This window comes from Tursiops truncatus, chromosome 1, assembly GCF_011762595.2.
Source record: "Tursiops truncatus isolate mTurTru1 chromosome 1, mTurTru1.mat.Y, whole genome shotgun sequence".
Lineage (NCBI taxonomy): Eukaryota > Metazoa > Chordata > Mammalia > Artiodactyla > Delphinidae > Tursiops > Tursiops truncatus.
This window is the reverse complement of record NC_047034.1, coordinates 166,565,040-166,584,055: the sequence shown is the minus strand read 5'-3', so window position 1 is coordinate 166,584,055 and position 19,016 is coordinate 166,565,040. Positions and strand designations below refer to the sequence as shown.

The 19,016-nt window shown below is 36.8% G+C and overlaps 1 protein-coding gene across 9 annotated transcripts in view; it reads left to right on the top strand.

Moving 5' to 3' along the window:
* ZBTB40 (zinc finger and BTB domain containing 40) overlaps positions 1–19,016 on the top strand; it is a 78,762-nt gene that overhangs the window by 12,231 nt on the left and 47,515 nt on the right. For 5 of the 9 annotated variants that reach the window (XM_019938556.3, XM_019938554.3, XM_019938553.3 and 2 more), the window contains exons 2-3: positions 9,357–9,448; positions 13,623–13,764. The exons of 1 other annotated variant lie outside the window; for it this stretch is intronic. The gene's annotated coding sequence lies outside the window, so the exon portion shown is untranslated. The remainder of the gene's footprint in view (positions 1–9,356; positions 9,449–13,622; positions 13,765–19,016) is intronic. 3 more of the 9 variants (XM_019938550.3, XM_073794579.1, XM_019938551.3) reach the window with 2 other exon arrangements.

Below are 19,016 nucleotides of genomic sequence, written 5' to 3'. Positions count from 1 at the left end.
ACAGCCTCCGAAGTCACAAGGCCTGTTTTGGTATTCTTCAGTTGCTTGAGCTCTTTACTTTTACATTAGATGGGTATCTTTGATTTTGGAATTTGCTACTGTGTGGTTGAGATTTATTCCCCCGTGAAGAAAAGTGTATTATCATAATCAGATTGGTGAAAACGCAGAACTCATCCACATTTTCAGGTCAGGACAAAAGTGTCAGTGATGAAGCCAAGGGTCTTTTGTAACACCTAAGAGGTTGAATGTGAAAGCACTGAAGTGATGATTGCTTGTTGAGAGTCTTGACTGCAGGATGGAAGAGTCGGCATTAGGTGTAATGCAGTCACAATCCCCAGCCACTCATTAGATGAATATGTTGCTCAGGAGATTTTGCAGTTTGGCCTGTGAAGAGTCATCGTTGATGAACTACTGGATCAGAGCAGCATGGCCCGGAAAGGCAGGGGAAAGGCAGATAAGTCTCTCAAAACCTCCTTCCATTATAATAGCCTTGAAAAATTGCTTGTTTCTATGAATTAGGCAAAAGATAAGAGGACACAAGCAGTTTGTTATGCCAAACAGTTTGATGTTTTGCCTCATTGTTTTGAACACCTCAAAAGAAGAGTTTCGTTAGAGATTGAGAGAATCTGGAAAAAGAAATTAGTTGAATGTAATAGTTATTATAGGCTTATCAAGAATCAGATGCTAGCTGCCAGTTTTGAGACGTGAGAAACAACCTTTCTAGTGGTCCTTAATCTCCTGTCTCTACCTCCTTGAGAATATGGTGGTGAGGTGGTGGTAGTGATGATCATGATGACGATGACGCTGATGCTGATGCTGGCAGCTAGCAGATAATCAGTTTATTGAGCACTTGCTGTGTCCCCAGCATATAATGCTGGTGCTTTAGCTGTGTTAATTCATTTAATCTTCCAACAACCCAGTGAGAGAGGTACTATTATTACCCCTATTTTTTAGATGAGGAAACTATGCCCCATGGAGTTTAGGCGATTTTTTCCAAGGTCACACTTTGTGATTGAGCATTCAAACTTCACACTCAGGTAGTCTGGCTCTAGCTCCGGCCTTTAACCACTGAGCTACACTGCTGCTCATGACCTGTCTCCCAGAAAGTGTGCAGTTGAATAACACTGTGTGTCCAGTAATTTAAAGAGCATTATAGATGCCTCTTCCCCTTCCCAGTCCATGGACTTGGGTTCAGACCCCACCCTGGAGTTATGTAAATTCCTTGTGGGCAGAGATTATATCTTATTTAACTTTGCTTGGTAGGAGCTAAATAAATGTCTTATGAGTGTATAGTATGTTGGAAATGACACTAGCTTTGAAGCCAGACAAACCTACCTGGGTTTTTTAATTTGCAGGTTATAAAAATAATGCATGTTTACTGTAGAAAAAATTTGAAATATATGAAGAAGAAAATAAGTCCCCCATAGTGATACTACCTAGGGATAACCACTATTAGCATTTTAATATATTTTCTGTCTTTTTCAATGCAAATGTATATATGCATGTACATATATTTTTAAACCAAGTTGGAATTATATATACAGTTGCATCCTGTGTTTAGTATGTTGAGAGCATTTCACCACATTATTAAAAATCTTCAAGAGCCTAATTAAAAATTTTTTATTTAGATATAATTCACATACTATACAATTTACTGTTTTAAAGTGTACAATTCAAAGTCTGTGTAACTATCACCACTTTCTAATTCTAGATCATTTTCATCACTCCAAAAAAATACCCCATACTCATTAGCATTCACTCGCCAGTCCTCCTCCCAACCTCTAGCAATCACTAAGCTTTCTGTCTCTATGGATTTGCCTATTCTAGACATTTTATATAAAGGGGATCATACCCTATGTGGCCTTTTGTGTCTGGCTTCAACTTAGCATGTTTTCAAGGTATACCCGTGTTTGTAGCACTATCATTATTCCATTCCTTTTTATGACTGAATAATATTCCATTGTATGGATAAACACAATTTTACTTGTCCATTTATCAGTTGATGGCTGCTTGAGTTGTTTCCACTTTTTGGCTGTTATGTATAATGCTGCAGTGAACATTAGTGTACAAGTTTTTGTGTAGACATATGTTTTCATTTCTCTTGGGTATATACCTAGGAGGGGAATTGCTGGGTCTGTATTTAACTTTTTGAGGAACTGACAAACTATTTTTCACAGTGGGGCTACCATTTTACATTCCCACCAGCGACGTATAGGATTTCCAGTTTCTCCACATCCTCAGCAATGCTTGTATTTTTTGTTTGTTTGTTTGTTTTATTATAGCATCCTAGTAGGTGTGGAGTGATATCTCATTGTGGTTTTGATCTCCATTTCCCCAGTGACTACTGATGTTGAGCATTTTTCATGTGCTTATTTGCCATTTTTTATATCTTCTTTGGAGAGATATCTGTGCAGATCCTTTGCCCATTTTAAAATGGGCATATTTGTCCTTTTATTGTTGAGTTGTAAGAGTTCTGAATACCTTATATTCTGATACACTGTGTTTACATATTCTGGATACCAGACCCTTATCAGATACATGATTTGTGAATATTTGTACCCATTTTGTGGATTGTCTTTTTACTTTCATGATAGTGTCCCTTGATACACAGAAGTTTTTAAATTTGATGAAGTCCAACTTATTTTTTTTTTCCTTTGGTTATTTGTGCTGTAGGTACCATATAGAGAGCCTGATTTTTAATGGCTACATGATATTCTATAATATGTCCGTATACCATGTTTACTTTAAAAATCTCATATTATACATCTAAGTTTCCAGTTTTTTACCATTAAATCTATTGCTCTGAATACAGTGTGCATAAATATTTTATTATATCTCTAATTATTATCTCTTTATAGATAGATACTTAGAAGTGGGTCTAAAGGAATAAACATCAACAATTTTTTTCTTCTAATATCATAGGATTCTCATTCTTTTTTTAATTTGTAATTATACAACTGATATATATTACAGATACATTCTGTAAAACACATCCTGGTAAAACATTCAAACAGGGCACGTAAAGTATATCCTCCTCAATCCCCCCAAATTCTCATGTCCCTCTCCAAGGACATTTTTTATAGCTCTACATGAGCAGATTATTTACTAGATTACTTCCCTGAATGATTTTTACCAGTGTACACTCCCATCAGCACTGTGCAGTGTCAAAGACAGATGCACCAGGCCACCACTGAATGTTGAGAGATGTAGTCTCTTCTGTGATTCCTAAAAGGCTTTCTGATCATACTTGACCTTGCTGCTGGAATTTTTTCACAGATGACTGCAGAGAGTAGGCACATTTCACTAATAAATGAACTAATAAATTGACTTTCTGATTTATATTTCTTCTCTTAAACAATTAGTTTAGACAGTACTATCCAAACTCCCCAAGTCTGATTAATTTTGAGACTTTTACAGGATAGGGTGTTTGTATCTATGAGGTTGATAACCAAACTAGACCTTTGGTAAATTAAGTTCAAGCCGTTGAGGGAAGTCTCTTGCCAGTCTCTTCCTGGCAAGCCAGCTGGCCTGTTCCAATAGACACATTTCCATCCATCTTTTAGCAGAGACCAGCAAAAGACATGGCATCTCAAATGCAGGTGATCCTGTCAGGGCATCTAGCCGCACATCTCTGTCTGTGAGAGGAGTTGAGGAATGATAGCACTGAGCCCCGAAATCCTCTCAAGACTAAGGTAGTAATTAAGAACAGGGAGCCAGGTAGATCTGCATTTGAGCTTTGCTCTAACTTAATACCTGTATGGTCTTGGGCAAGTTGCATAATCTTGTTGGACATTAGTTTCCTCATCTGTGTATTAGGGATAATAATGGTGTCTACCTCATAGGGATGTTTGGGGAATTAAGTGGGAAAATGTATGGACAGAGCTTAGAACAAATGCTGGACATCATTACCATCATAGAGTAGTTAATGACCTTGCCAAAGGCATTCAGGAGATTCAAGGATAGGAAAAAGAGCAGAGATCAGTGGATTGGGCAAAAAACGATGTTTTAATCACCTCCTCTTCACCTCGTTGATGAGGGAGGGATTCCTACCCTAGGGTTGTGGGGATGGCTAAGCACACAACCCTGGACACTGGCAGATGAGACTGAAAGCAATTTATACTCACAGCCCCAGAGGAGGACACAGAGGGTGTACTCAGGAGCAGCATTAACAACCAGGGGCTGTGGGAGGCAGGCTTGCAGTATCAAGAAGGTGGGTGCTTTCTGGTTTATGCCAGAGGATGTGATTGACTTGTTTGAATAATTTTGGGGGCTGGCAGGGAACTGAAACCCACTACCCAGGAATAAACAGGAACAGTGCCTGGCCCCTTTGATAAGGAGGATTGTTTGACTAGGGGACCTTGTCCACGGGAGCAGAGTGGGTACTGGAATTTGTGGTTAGGACATTTGAGGCCTTCTTGATTTTACCAGCTGTCAAGGCAGCACGTAATATTAAGCCTTAATCTTTAGACTTTATACCACAAAAGAGAATATAGGCCTTGAAATGCTGTTCGATATGGCTTTTAGGGAATCTGGGTATGGAAGGCTATGGAAGACAAGCAGAGTTGTCCTGTTCTCTGTGGGAGAAGACAGATGGGCATAGTAGTTAGAATGGAAATGTCACAGTAGGTCATGTATGGTGCCATGAGCCCAGATCTCTTCACTGTGTCCAGTTCAGCATACATTTATTGATTGGCTGTACCATCCTAGAACCTCCCAGGGCTTAACCAGGTTCAGGTGACCAGTTTACTCTAGATCAGGAACAGTTTGACCTCCATTTACTTTAGTAGCAGCCAGGGAAGCTTGTCTAGCCCTGGAAGTCCGGGTTGCTGGAATGCATTCTAAAGGAGTTTTGGTTGGTGCCAGGCCACAGAGCTATTCACCTAAGGCCTGGTTATTAGAATCCTCCGTATTTTGTAGGTTTTATTCTTAAAGCTGTTCTGACTGGAGCAAGGGCAGGTGCAAAAGGGAAGGTTTTGAGGATGACTTGGAACTTTTTAGAGGTGAAGGGTTGCTTAAAACATATTTGATAATAATTAGATGTGAAAAAATGTGATTTGAGAACAGGCAATGTTGTATAGTGCTTTGCTATTCAGAGAGGATTCCTTGGACTATCAACATCTGAGTCAACCCACAGCTTATTAGAAATGCAGAATTCAGATCCCACTGCAGACCTTCTGGATCAGAATCTTTTCTTTGACAAGATCCCCAGGTGATTTTCACGCACACTAAAGTACGAGAAACTGTTCTAGTGGGTAGAAGGGCATGAGCTTTAAAAGGCTCAGACTGGATTTTGTATGTGATCTTGGGCCTGTTCCTTAACCTCTCCACTATTGGGACTTAATTATAATTGGGTTTAACTGTCTTGCTGGGTTATTAGTATTAAAGGGGGTAACATGTAAAATGTGCTTATTAGTAGCTCTTATTTGTGATTATTTGATAAATAATATCCTTGATAGAATATGAAAAGAGAGAGCAGGATACCATTACGGCTAACTGTTCACGAGACATGAATTGGTAATTGAGAAAAGTACAGTCTCCTGAGCCGATGGGTCAGTGGATGTGGTTGGCTCACTAAACAGTTCCCCTCAGGGTGACACCGTAAGTGTACGTTAAGTAACCAAGAGTTGACAGCTATACTCTTTAATGGCTACTGAGCCCTTGGAAGGGAGAATAATCTGCAGAAGTGGTAGCTAAGTCTTGGACTCCAGTGAGGCCTTCATATTATGGAGAAAAGAACTATGGCTTGAGAATTGAGACATGGGCTCACTTATGCCCCTTGTTAGTTCTGTGGCCCTTAACAAGCCATTTAACATCCCTGAGCCTTAGTCTTCATCTGTAAAACAAAGTTAAATGGAAGGATGAGGTGTAAATCCCAGAATATAGCAAGGTATTATCCCTACTTGATATGTACCATAGAGCTCGGTAGACAGCCTCCCGAATCCCCAAAGGTGACTCTTAGGCCAATTCAGCTGCTTTTAGAATCTTCAGTACTGATATTCTTCAGAGCTGTTCTGGCTACCTGGATTTCCCAATGACCAGAACGTACCTTAGGAAAGCACACAGGCCGTTCAGGTATTACTACAAATCTCAAAGATTGGAACAGTAGTAGACTAGTATTTGGGATGGAATGATGATGATAGTGTTGATAATAATATTAGAAACAACAATGACAATACATATAGAAAGGTACCACCATGAACCCAGGACTATCAAATACAAAAATCTCCGTCCCTTACACTATATATTGCTGCCTTTCAGGCTGGCAGTGTAAGAGAAGAAACCAAATGACAGCTGCTTTTGAACTTGAGCAATGTGGGCCTGCTAAAAGCTATGGTCACCCTTTTCTAACCTCACCAATCCTCCTTGCATTCTCAGAAATAATTGCTAGTGGTTCTCTTTTAACTTAGCTGATTCCTTAGATACGTTACATTTTAAATCATCTTTTTGTGTGTAGCAGATGCCCCATTTCTTGTCTCTGAGTGTGTGATCTTTGCTCTAATTATGTTGAGAGTGCCTGTTATTTCACCTGATTCTGGTTGGTTGTGAGATACTAAATAGCCATGGGGTTAAAGCTGACTCGGATCAAAGAGCAACTCAGCCTCTCAGGACCTCAGTTTCCTCTGTTAAAAAGGGGAGGGATTGGACTAAGGTCATTTGGTCATTGGACAAGAGTACGTGATAGAATAAAGTAATAAAGTAATGAACGTCTGTTTGCTGAAAGCAATGAATAGGGCTCTCCAAGGTCCCTTCCAGCTCTCTGGTTCCAGCAGAATCCAGAAATCAAGACAGAACTAAAGATTATATTCTGGAGATAGGGATTATCAATAGCAACAGTAAAAACAAAACAAACTTTAAGCAGATAAGGTTGCATTGAGCCAGGCCATATGAGAGATGTCTCAGACTATGAGATAGATGTGCCCAAAGGAGAGTGCAGAATTGTTAGGAGAACTGGAATGGAGGGCCCTTGATCAAGTATTAGGATGGCTTTTCTTTCTTGGGTATTGGGCTATAGAAATCTAGGCAGATGTGTGTCCAACTTCTGCTCCTACGGAGCTTTATTTATTATTAGACAATATATATAGGTTGCTTGTTCTTCCTTCCCATTGCTAGTCACTTTTCCGTATTAGACCATGCCATCTGTCACTGGAATAGCTCTGCTTTAATTGTGCTATATTTCAGAAACTCCTCCCTCAAAGCAGGTTAAGTTCCTCTGCTCATTTTCTGGCCTCCCTGACCTAGGCAGCCTAGTGTTCCACATTTCCTCTTAAGTGGGTATTTTTGGAGACCCACCCTAGCCAGCCCAGTGTCCATAATAATGATGGCAACAACTTACTGGAGGGCTTTCCAGTGCCTTTCCAATGGGTCCAGTGCTAACTGCCTGTGCACATACATGATTCCAGAGCACTCTCCCTCTTCACCCTTACCTGTTGAAATTGTACCTAACTTGCATTTACCAACTCCAGTCCTACCCTTTTCCTTTCCACTCACTGGGATCAATCTGTTTTTTTCCTTTCTCTCGTCTTCCTTTCCCTCTTCTTGTCTCTTGAGTCCTTTTAAGACTTCTGTTTTCAGTCATTCCAGTTGAAATAAGTTGAATCAACTTTATTACAGGCTCTCTGTGAACAAGGACCTTGTTTTATATTTCACTTGGCTCCCACACAGCACCTAGCAGTGGGCTGAGTAATTGGTAGGCAATTGACCCATAAATAGTTGTTAGTTGACATATGTGTATTGCTGGCTGAAGACTTATGGGGAAATAAGTACAGTAAATTGGGGAATGGCAGGTCCAGTTCCTGAGGCCCAGAAAAGAGTCTCTTACCCTTCATCAGTGGCAGCAAAGTCTTTTATTTGAGTGTCTTGCTGAGGACATTGCCAGCAGTTGTGGATTTCAGAACATCTACTTTATTTAATTAACTGATGTATATAAGAGACTGTAAGTCTTTAGTGTTACTTTCCTTCTTGTTCATCAAAGGGATTCCATGTTTCTTACCAGCTCTGACTTAAGTTCTCACTTGTGCTTTTCCTGGTTTTTTGGGGTTTTTTTCCCCCCTGTGTGTAACTGTTGTTTGTTTGTAGCTTAAAGAATCCTCAAACTTTCAGATTCTTTTTGGAAGTAGACAAAATAAAAATTTAAATAAATAAATAAAATCTTTGTGCTTCTTTTAGAAAGCTGGCCTAGTTTCCACTTTGTGTTGAATTCCCATTTGTGTTTTGGGTCATTATGCAGCACTAGGTTCAGCCAATTAAGTTTTTTCTAAGTATCTTTATTCTATATCAGTATAGTCTTTTCTTGAAGCTTTAATATTGTTGCTTTGAGGAACATGCATCCTTCTGGTGCTCTTTTGTTGCTTAAATGTTCTTCCCTTGGGACCTTTGACAATTTTCCCAAGCCTAGTGATTTCAGTTAAGTGCTTAATAACATAATTTAGGTTGCCTCTATACAGGAATCTACAGGACTTAAAGATTCCAACATGCTGTGTTCCACTATAGTTTCTTAGCTCTGAAAAGCATGCTTTCGTGCCATTATATTTAGCGCTATATTCTCTCCCCTCCATTTAACTTCCTTGCAAAGGGAGTTAGGGGGAAATAGTAAAATATATGTTAGAGGCTTTTACATTTTAGTTGTGCGATCAACAAAGTGTAGTTTAGCCTCTATAGTACATTTCAGTAGCCCCCAAGTCACTAACGTATCCCTCATGATTATATATTAGATTTATTTAATAACAGTATTCTGTACCTGAAAGTGGTCTACAAAGATTATATAGTTTAACTGTTTATTTACAGGTAGGTACTTCAGCTGTCATGTCAGATGGCTAGTTTCAAAACTATTTAATGAGGAAAATTCAGTCTTTCTTGGTAATAATAATACAGCTAACACATATAGTATTTACTACGTGCTGGGCACTGTTTTAAGTGTAAACACACCTACACATTAATTCTCTTATAAGTAGCATATGGCTGTTTTTTTAAGAATCCAATCAGAGAATCTCTGCCATTTAACAGGAACGTTTAATCTGCTTCTTTATTGTGATTACTAATACATTTGGACTTATTTATTTCTACCGTCTTAAGTTTTTTTCTATTTACCTTTGCCTTTACCTTCTTTGCCTTTCTTTTTCCCCTTTTCCACTTGCTATTGTATTAATCACATTTTCTTAATTCCCTTTTATACTTCTTGTTTGCAAATATTTGTTCAGTTTCTGTTCCCTTGTATCCTTACCTGTTAACATACATACTTTTCTTAGGCTAAAAGCTAAAGTTAATCATTATTTTTGTCATCCCCTTGACTCTTAGAACATCCTAACTCTAGTGCTCCTTCTCTCATCTTCCATGTTCTTGTTGATTTTTAATTTCAGAGAGGCAGTGGATTTTTAAGAATATAGACCTCAGAGCCAGACTGCCTGAGTTTGGAGCCCAGGTCTGCCACACACTAGTTGTGTGACCTTAGGTAAGTTGTATAACCTCTCTGTGCCACATTTTCTTATATGTAAAATGGGGATGATAAGAGTACCTACTTCACAGGGTTGTTGAAAAGATTAAATGAGTTAATAGATGCAAAGCATTTAGAACAGTCCCTGGCACATAGTAAGCATTAAATAAGTGGTAGCTACTATGGTTGTCATTATTCTACTTTGTTTTTAACCTCCCCTTCCCATATCCATTTTAAAATAGCCAGTGCATTTTAAAACACATTTCTTAATTTCTTTTTTATTAAGATATAATTAACATACAGTTCAATGAATTCTATTTGAAGAGTTTTGACAAATATCTACTCTTCAACCACCATCCAAAATAAGGTACAGAACATTTCCATTCCCCGAGAAGGTTTCCTTGTGTCTCCTCCTGTTTAATTCCCTTTCCCCACACCACCCCACAACCTCCACAACCACTACAGTATTTGATCACTATCACTGTAGATTAGTTTTTTCTGTATGTCTCTTTCCTGTAGATTTAGTCATATATATGTACTCTTTTGTGCCCGGCTTCTTTGACCTAACATACTGTTTTAGGGTTTATCCATGTTGTTGCTTGTATCAATGGTTAATCTTTTATTATAAGAAGCCTCCACACAGTTCTTCAAAGTAGTTGTACCATTTTGCACTTTCCGCAGTAATGTATGCAAGTTCTAGTCATTCTGCATCCTCATCAACATTTGGTATTATCAGTTTTTCTGATTTTAACTTTTCTAGTGGATACGTTTAGCAGTTTCTTTGCTTGCTACTTGCTATTTTTTCTTACATTCTATCCTTTCTTTCTGGTTCAGTTTGCTTCTTATAGTAATTCTTTCAGTGACAGTCTCTGAGCCTCTTATCTTTGTTTGAAGGTGATTTTGTTTCAACTTGTATATAGATACATGGTTGATTGTTATTTTCCTTAATATTTGAAAACTGTTACTCCATTTTCTTATATCTATTGTTATTAATGAGAAGTCTGTACCAGTCAAACCGTCTTCTTTGATTAAGTAATAATCTTTTCTTTTGGTTTGCTTACAATTTCTTTTTCTCAGTGTTGTTGATACTTCAAAGTTTTTATTCTGAAGACTCATGTCTGACTTTAGTCCTAGAACATTCTCAGATATTATATCTTCAAATTGCTTCTGCCACATGTTCTTCATTATCTCTATCCGGAACACCTATTCAGATGCATGTGAAACCTTCATATTCTGTTTTCCATATCCTTTAACCTCTCTTTCATATTTCTGTTTTTGGGTTTTTTTTGTTTTGTTTTGTTTTTTACCTCTCTGCTACCTTCTGAGTAATTTTCTCAGACTTCTTTTCCTAATTACTCATTTTCTCTTTAGCTGTATCTAATCTGTTTAATTCATTGATAGATGAATTTCAGTGACTTAACTTTTATTCCTAGAAGTTCTTTTGGTTCTTTTTCACATCTGCCTATTCTTTTTTCATATTATCTTTTTCTTCCATTATGGCTTCCCTTCATTTTGCCTGTTTATTAAAATGAAACAATTAATTTGTAGCATTTTTTCATAGTATTCTATAATTTTTAGGGTTTTCAATTCTTGGAGATGCTATTTGTACTCTTCCTTGCATCTAATGTCTTTCCGTTGTGGTGATTCATTTCCTCATGTGACTTTTTGTTTTTACTGTTTGCCTTTTGGGGGTGGCACAGGAATCCTCCTCATCTGAGACACTCTAGCATCTATCTTGGCAAGGCCCTTCTCGCTTGATTTTTTTTCCTCCTTCACCTCCTACCGCTACTCCTATTTCCCTCCCCTTTTTATAGCACTTACTCTAATGTATTTGATAAAATGTCTTTTGCTACAATGTAACTTTACCTTACTGTTATTCATTGTTTTGTTTTTGTGTTTTTAACTTACGTAAGTGGAATTATGCTCTAGATCTCATTCTGGTTGTTATTGTTTCATTCAATTGGGTATTTAAGATCTGTTTCTGTCTGAATAGTCAGTTGTTGCTTCTTTCTAATGCACTATATTCCATAGGATACATTTTGCATATTTACTTAAATTCTTTTTGTGACTGACATCTAAATGACCTCTCATTTCCCTGCTACAGAAAACAATGGCCCAGTGATCTTTCTGGCCATGTGTCCTTATGAACCTATGTGAGAACTTTTCTGGGAAATGTACTCAGAAATATGATTCTTGGGCCACAAGGCATATATGCACAGAAAATTTCACTAAATATTACCAGAGTGTTTTTCCAGAATAGCTATATGAATTTATATACCACCAGTTTTACTCTAGATTCAAATTTATGTTCTACCACATGTTACTGTAAGACCTTAGAGAAATTACTTAACCTCTCTGGGCCTTAGTCTCCCCATCAGTAAAAGGGAATAATAACAGCATCTGCATCATCAGGTTGTTAAGAGAATGAAATGAATTAATATATGTAAAGCATATTCCTGAATATAATAAGCACTTCCTGAATATATAATAAATGTTAGCTGCTTTTACTGCTATTGTAACAACTACTCTTACTTGTTAGCCAGTTAAGTGAACTCCTTTTCTGAATTGCCATGTTACGTCATTTGCCCATTTTTCTCCCCATTGGATTTTTTTTCCCTAAGGTTTCCAGGAATTTCTTATGTATTCTAGATATTAACTCCTTGTCTTTAAACTGTATAAATATCTCCTGGTTCTACCATTTGTCCATTGTCTATTAATCATATCTATAGACTATAGAGTTCTTTGACAGAAACCTTTAATATCAGTATAATCATATTCATCTTTTCTTTTTTTAAGCTTTTGGGGCAATGTTTAAGAAGTTTCCCAACACCTGCTTCAAAGATACCCTCTGACATTTTCTACTGTTAACTTTTATAAATTTACCTTTCACATTCAGGTCTTCCTCATATGGTTTGTAATAGTGAGCTCATTTCTCTCTATGTTTTTCTTTTTTCCTGTGAGAGTCTCTGTGCCTTGGGTTTTGAAAGTATTCTTTTTTTTTTCTCGTGCATGTCAAAGACCAATTTTTATGTTAATTTCTCAGCCCAAGATTCTTATACGATATAATATATAAATTTGGATCCTTCACCTCTGTATGTCATAGGCCTACATTTTAGATTTCTTTTGGGTGCCATTTCTTCTACTCAAGGCCCAGATAATTAGCAACTTTTATTCTGTTTCCCTGAGCCAGTGAGCAGAGATTTTTCAGACTGCATATAAAGGAGGGATAGTTGTTTGAGGCTCTGTGCTTTGTGCAAGGGTCTCAGTTCCAACTCCCCCACCTTCTACCTGCCTGAAGCTATATTTCCAGTCTCCATGTGAGCATTAATGCTTTCTCCTCCAAGCCTAGGGCCTGTATTAGAGTTTGAAACCCCTTTGGGCCATCATGGTCTCAACTCCCACTTTACTGTTTCAGCTTTGATTTTGATGTCACTTCCATTTCAGGTACCTGGGAATTTCCTTTTTTTTTTTTCTTGCTTGACTATATATATATATAGATATTTTTTAAATTTATTTTATTTATTTTTGGCTGCGTTAGGTCTTTGTTGCTGCCTGCGGGCTTTCTCTAGTTGTGGCGAGTGACTCTTCGTTGTGGTGCTCAGGCTTCTCATTGCGGTGGCTTCTCTCATTGCAGAGCACGGGCTCTAGGCGTGTGGGCTTCAGTAGTTGTGGCTCGCGGGCTCTAGAGCACAGGCTTAGTAGTTGTGGCGCACGGGCTTAGTTGCTCCGCAGCATGTGGGATCTTCTCAGACCAGGGCTCGAACCCATGTCCCTCGCATTGGCAGGCGGATTCTTCTTAACCACTGTGCCACCAGGGAAGCCCTAGCTTGAATATATATTTTTAAAGCATTTTTGTTACATTTTATCCAGTGTTTCTGTGTGTGAAGTGGGAGGAAAAGGTCCATTTACATCAGCTCAGTGTGCCATTTTGCCAAAAGTCTTTCCTTTAATTAGTATTCCTATTAATCTCAGTAAAATTTCAACTTTCAACTTTACCAGCTTACATTCATTAAGTAACCTTTGAATTTATTCTGCCTTAACTATCCCCATTCTCCTTCTATTGCTCAAGTTTATAACCATGGTTTTAGTATCTATATATTGGTAAACCACATAATTTTGTTCAGTTTTTTTTTAACCTTGCTCAGTTGCTTATTCTGTTACAGTTATTCTATTATTTTCTTATCTAATTTAGTTGTCAACAAAAATGTGAAATAGCTCTGACCACAATCCTGTAGTTAATGCTCAAAGTACCTCCCTCTGCATCATTGGTGGCTCTTCGTATTTTTTAATCTGATGAAAGACTGACCAGAAATGACCCCAAAGCAACATTTTAAGTAAGTTTTAGTTTGTCCTAAAAATATAATCCCAATAATGTGTTCCTTATTAATAGGATTGTTTGAAAAGATTTATGTCCAGGTAAGTCTTTTGATGTACTGTAATCCATAGAGCCTATGTCTTGTCTTAGGAAGAAAATCATATTCTCCTGATATCATTTGTTCTTTAGAAAAACCACATCAGTGTCTGTTTAGTCGTTTTGTGTTATTTGCAAATTGAATTCTTGTTCTGATTTTTTTCTCAGATATTAAAATAAGTTAATTTACAAATTTTCAGACTTACCTCCTTTTTTTCTAAAGATAGCTCGTACTTTTGTCTGTTTTAAATCTTACAGAACTTTTTTTTCTGTTTTCCACAAGAACTGGGAGATATTCCAATCCTGCTCCTGTTGCTACTACTATTTCAGCAACAAGTCAGTTAGCTCCTAGGCCACAGTTTATCTTTAAAAAGTATGCATTTTTATAACACAGATATTAAAACAAGCTGTAGTGAAACAGTAAGGTTAGATGTTCTCAAAGCTACTCTTTGAGTAAGCTTTAAAAACATTATATGAATTCATGAATGTTCTACAATCTATACCATAGTATAGATAGGGTTTGGGGTGATTAGTACTGAAAATTTACATTCCTAAAAGGAAAAATTTCTTAATAGATGAACTTTATTCTTTAGAGCAGTTTTAGGTTCACTGCAAAATTGAGAGTATAGTGCAGAGTTCCCATTATAATCCTGTCCCCACACAACCTCACCCACTGTCCCACAACACAGTGATACATTTGTTACAATCAGTGAACCTACATGGATACGTAATTGTCACCCAAAGTCCATAGTTTTCATTAAGGTACACTTTTGGTTTCATACATTCTCTGGAACTTGACATGTATATGATACATGAATTCACCATTGTAGTTTTATACACAATAATTTCACTGCCCTAAAGATCCTCCGTGTTAAACCTATTCATCCCTCCTTACTCCCAACCACTGGCAACCACTGATCTTTTGACTATCTCCATCGTTTTGCCTTTTCCAGAATGTCATATGGTTATATTCATATAATATAGAGACTTTTTATATTGGATTCTTTCACTTACTAATATGCACTTAAGTGTCCTCCATGTCTTCCCATTGCTTGATAGCTCATTTCTTTTTGCACTAAATAATATTCTATTGTCTGGATGTACCACAGTTTGTTTATCCATTTATCTGGTGAAAGACAGTTTGGCAATTACGAATAGAGCTGCTGTAAACATCTGCGTGCAGGTTTTTGTGTGGACGTAAGTTTTCAGTTTTTTTAGGTAAATATCAAGGAGCACAATTGCAGGATCATATGATAAGGATATGCTTAGTTTTATAATAAACTCCTAATCTGTCTTACAAAGTGCTGTACCATTTTGCATTCTCACCAGCAATGAATAGCAGTTCCTGTTGCTATACATCCTCACCTGCATTTGGTGTTGTTAGTGATTTGGGTTTTGTCATTTCTAATAGGTTTTATTTGTAATTCCCATATGACATATGACGTTGAACATCTTTTTGTATGCTTACTTGCTATCTGCATCTCTTCCTTGGTGGGATGTCTGTTAAGGTCTTTGGTCCATTTTTTAATCAGGTTGTTTTCTTATTGTTGAGTTTCAAGAATTCCTTGTATGTTTTAGATAATAGTCATTTAACAGATATGTCTCTTGCAAATATTTTCTCCCAGTCTATGACTTGTCTTCTCAGTCTCTTGACATTATCATTCATAGAGCAGAAGTTCTTTAAGTTTAATGAAGTCCAGCTTATCCATTATTTCTTTCAGGGATCATGCCTTTGGAGGTGTATCTAAAAAGTCATTGCTATATCCAAGGTCACCTAGGTTTTTTCTTTGTATTTTCTAGAGGTTTTATAGTGTTGTGTTTTTACATTTAAGTCTGTGATCCAATTTGAGCTAAATTTGTGAAGGCTATGAGGTCTGCGTCTAGATTCATTTTTCTACATGTGGATGTTCAGTTGTTCCAGCACCATTTGTTGAAAATACTGTCTTTGCTCCATTATCAAAGATCAGTTGACTGTACTTTTGTGGGTCTATTTATCTATTCTTTCACCAGTACCACACGGTTTTGGTTACTGTAGCTTTGTAGGTAAGTATTGAAGTTGAGTATTGAGTAGTGTCAGTCTTCCTACTTCGTTCCTCTACCCTGATATTGAGTTGGCTATTCTGGATCTTTTGCCTCTCCATATAAACTTTAGAATCAGTTTGTCAGTATCCACAAAATAACTTGCTGGGATTTTGATTAGGATTGTGTTGAACTTATAGATCAATTTGGGAAGAACTGAAATTTTGACACTACAGAGTCTTCCTATCCATGAACATGGAATATCCCTCCATTTACTTATTTTTTCTTTGATATCTTTCATTAGAGTTTTGTAGTTTTTCTCATATACATCTTGTATGTATTTTGTTAGACTTATCCTCAAGTATTTTCACATTTTTAATTTCTTTTTTGGGGGTGCCAATTAAATGGTAATGTTTTCATTTCAAATTTGACATGTTCATTGCTGATAGACAGGAGAGTGATTAAGTTTTTTATATTACCTTGTATCCTGCAGCCTTGCTGCTATTGCTTGTTATTATTATTATTAAATTTTTTGTCAGTTCTTTTGGATTTTCTACATACCTCATCACAGTCATATCATCTGTGAACAAAGACTGTTTCGCACCTTCCTTCCCAGTCTGTATACCTTTTAGCTGGGAATTCCAGAATGATACTGAAAAGCAGTGGTGAAATGAGACATCCCTGCCTTGTTCCTGATCTTAGGCAGAAAGCTTCGACTCTAATGTTAGCTGTTGGTTTTTGTAGCTGTTCTTTATCAGGTTGAGGAGGTTCCCCTCTATTCCTAGTTAGCTGAGAGTTTTTATCATGAATTTTGTGGATTTTTTGAAATGCTTTTTCTGCATCTATTGATATGAACATGCGATTTTTCTTTTTTAACCTGTTGTTATAATGGATTACATTTACTGATTTTCAAAGGTTGAACCAGCCTTGAATACCTGGGATAAATCCCACTTGGTCATGGTGTTAAATTATTTTTATTATTGTTGAATTTGATTTCCTAATATTTTGTTGAAGATTTTGGTCTTTGTTTTTCTTATAATGTCTTTGTCTGGTTTTGCTGTTAGTGTAATGCTAGGCTCATAGAATGAGTTAGGAAGTATTCCCTCTGGTTCTATTTTCTGGAAGAGATTGTGGATATTTGATATAATTTCTTCCTAAACTGTTTCGCAGAATTTACCAGTGAACCTATCTGGGCCTGCTGCTTCAAGTGTTGGAAAGTTATTAATTATTGACTCAGTATCTTTGATAGATTAGGCCTATTCAGATGTCTAGTTCTCCTTGTGTGAGTCTTGGCAGATTGTGTCTTTCAAGTAATTGATCCATTTCATTAAAGTTATCAAATTTGTGGGCATATTATTATATTATTCCTTTTTTATCCTTTTATTGTGCATGGGATCTGTACTGATGTCCCTTCTTTCATTTCTGATATTAGGAATCTGTGTTCTCTCTTTTTTCTTAGTTAGCCTGGTAGAGGCTTATTGTTTTATTGATCTTTTCAAAGAGCCAGCTTTTAGGTTTGTTTTTTTTTTCTCTTGATTTCCTTTTCTCAGTTTCATATATTTGTCCACTATTTTCTTTTTCTCCTGCTTACTTTGGATTTACTTTGTTCTTCTTGTTTTAGTATCCCAAAGTGGAGGCTTAAATTATTGGTTTTAGATCTTTCTTCTTTTCTAATGTATGCATTCAGTGCTATAAGTTTCCCTCTAAGCACTGCTTTTGCTGCATCCTATAAATTTTGATAAGTTGTATTTACATTTTCATTTAGTTTAGAATATTTTTGAATTTGTCTTAAGATTTCTTCTTATGTGTTATTTAGAAGTGTGTTGTTTAATCTCCAAGTATTTGGAGATTTTTCCAGCTATCTTTTTGTCATTGATTTCTAGTTTAATTCCATCGTGGTCTGAGAACAGAGTGTATGGTTTCTATTCTTTTCAATTTGTGAAAGGTAACTTATGGCCCAGAATGTGGTCTATCTTGTTGAATGTTCCATGTGATATTAAGAAGAATATGTAATATGCTGTAGATGAAGTAGTCTATAGTCAATTGCTTGATGGTGCCATTAACTTCACCGATGTCCTTACTGATTTTCTGCCTTCAGGCTCTATCCATTTCTGATAGAGAGGTGTTTAAAGTCTCCAACTATAATAGTGATGCACCTATTTCTCTTTGTATTTCTTTCAGCTTACCTTACATGTTTTGATGCTCTTGTGTTAGTTGCCTACACAATAAGGATTATTATGTCTTGTTAGAGTATTGACCCCTTTTTCATTAAGTAACTCCCCTTTATCCCTAATATCTTTCCTTACTTGAAGTTTGCTCTGTCTGAAATTAATATAGCTCCCCTGCTTTCTTTTGATTACTGTTAACATGGTATATCATTCTCCATGCATTTATTTTTAATCTATATGCAACTTTAAGTGAGTTTCTTGTAGACAGCATCAGAGTGGGTCTTGTTTTTTGATCCACTCTGACAATCTGTCTTTTAATTAGTATATTTAGAGCATTGATCTACCATATTTGTTAATGTTGTCTGTATGTTGCCCTTGTTCTTTGTTCCTACTTTTGTCTAACATACTTTTTCATTCTTTTGTAGTTTTAATTGAGCATTTGACGTGATTCCATTTTCACCTCTTTTTACCATATCAGTTATACTTCTTTTTAAAACTTATTTTAGTGGTGTCCTATAGTTTGCAATAGATTTACAACTAATCTAAATCCACTTTCAAATGACACTGTACCACTTCACATTTCCTATTCTGGCACTGCTTCCCATGGATTTCTCTTGGTGGGTTTCTGCTCTGAGAAGTTGTGATTCTCTGCCAGTCTCTCCAATTTTGGGAGCAGTAGTTTTGCCCTGTGACCTCACTTCTCTGACAGAGCTAAGAAGAGTTGTTGATTTTTCCGTCTGTTTGCCTTTTTACCTGCCAAGTTAGAATGGTGACTTTTAAGCTCCTTCCATGCCAGACCAGAAACCTGGAAACCAGAACCTGGAAATATTTTCATTTTTATTTTTATTTGTCAGTTTCAAATGTGGGAAAATAAGGAATAGTGGTGGAGTGGAAAGGTAACAAAGGCAACCAATGTTATTTTGACAAATGTCAAAGACCATGTGACTTTCCTGCTTAAAGCCCTTCAAACCCTTCATTGACTCCTCAT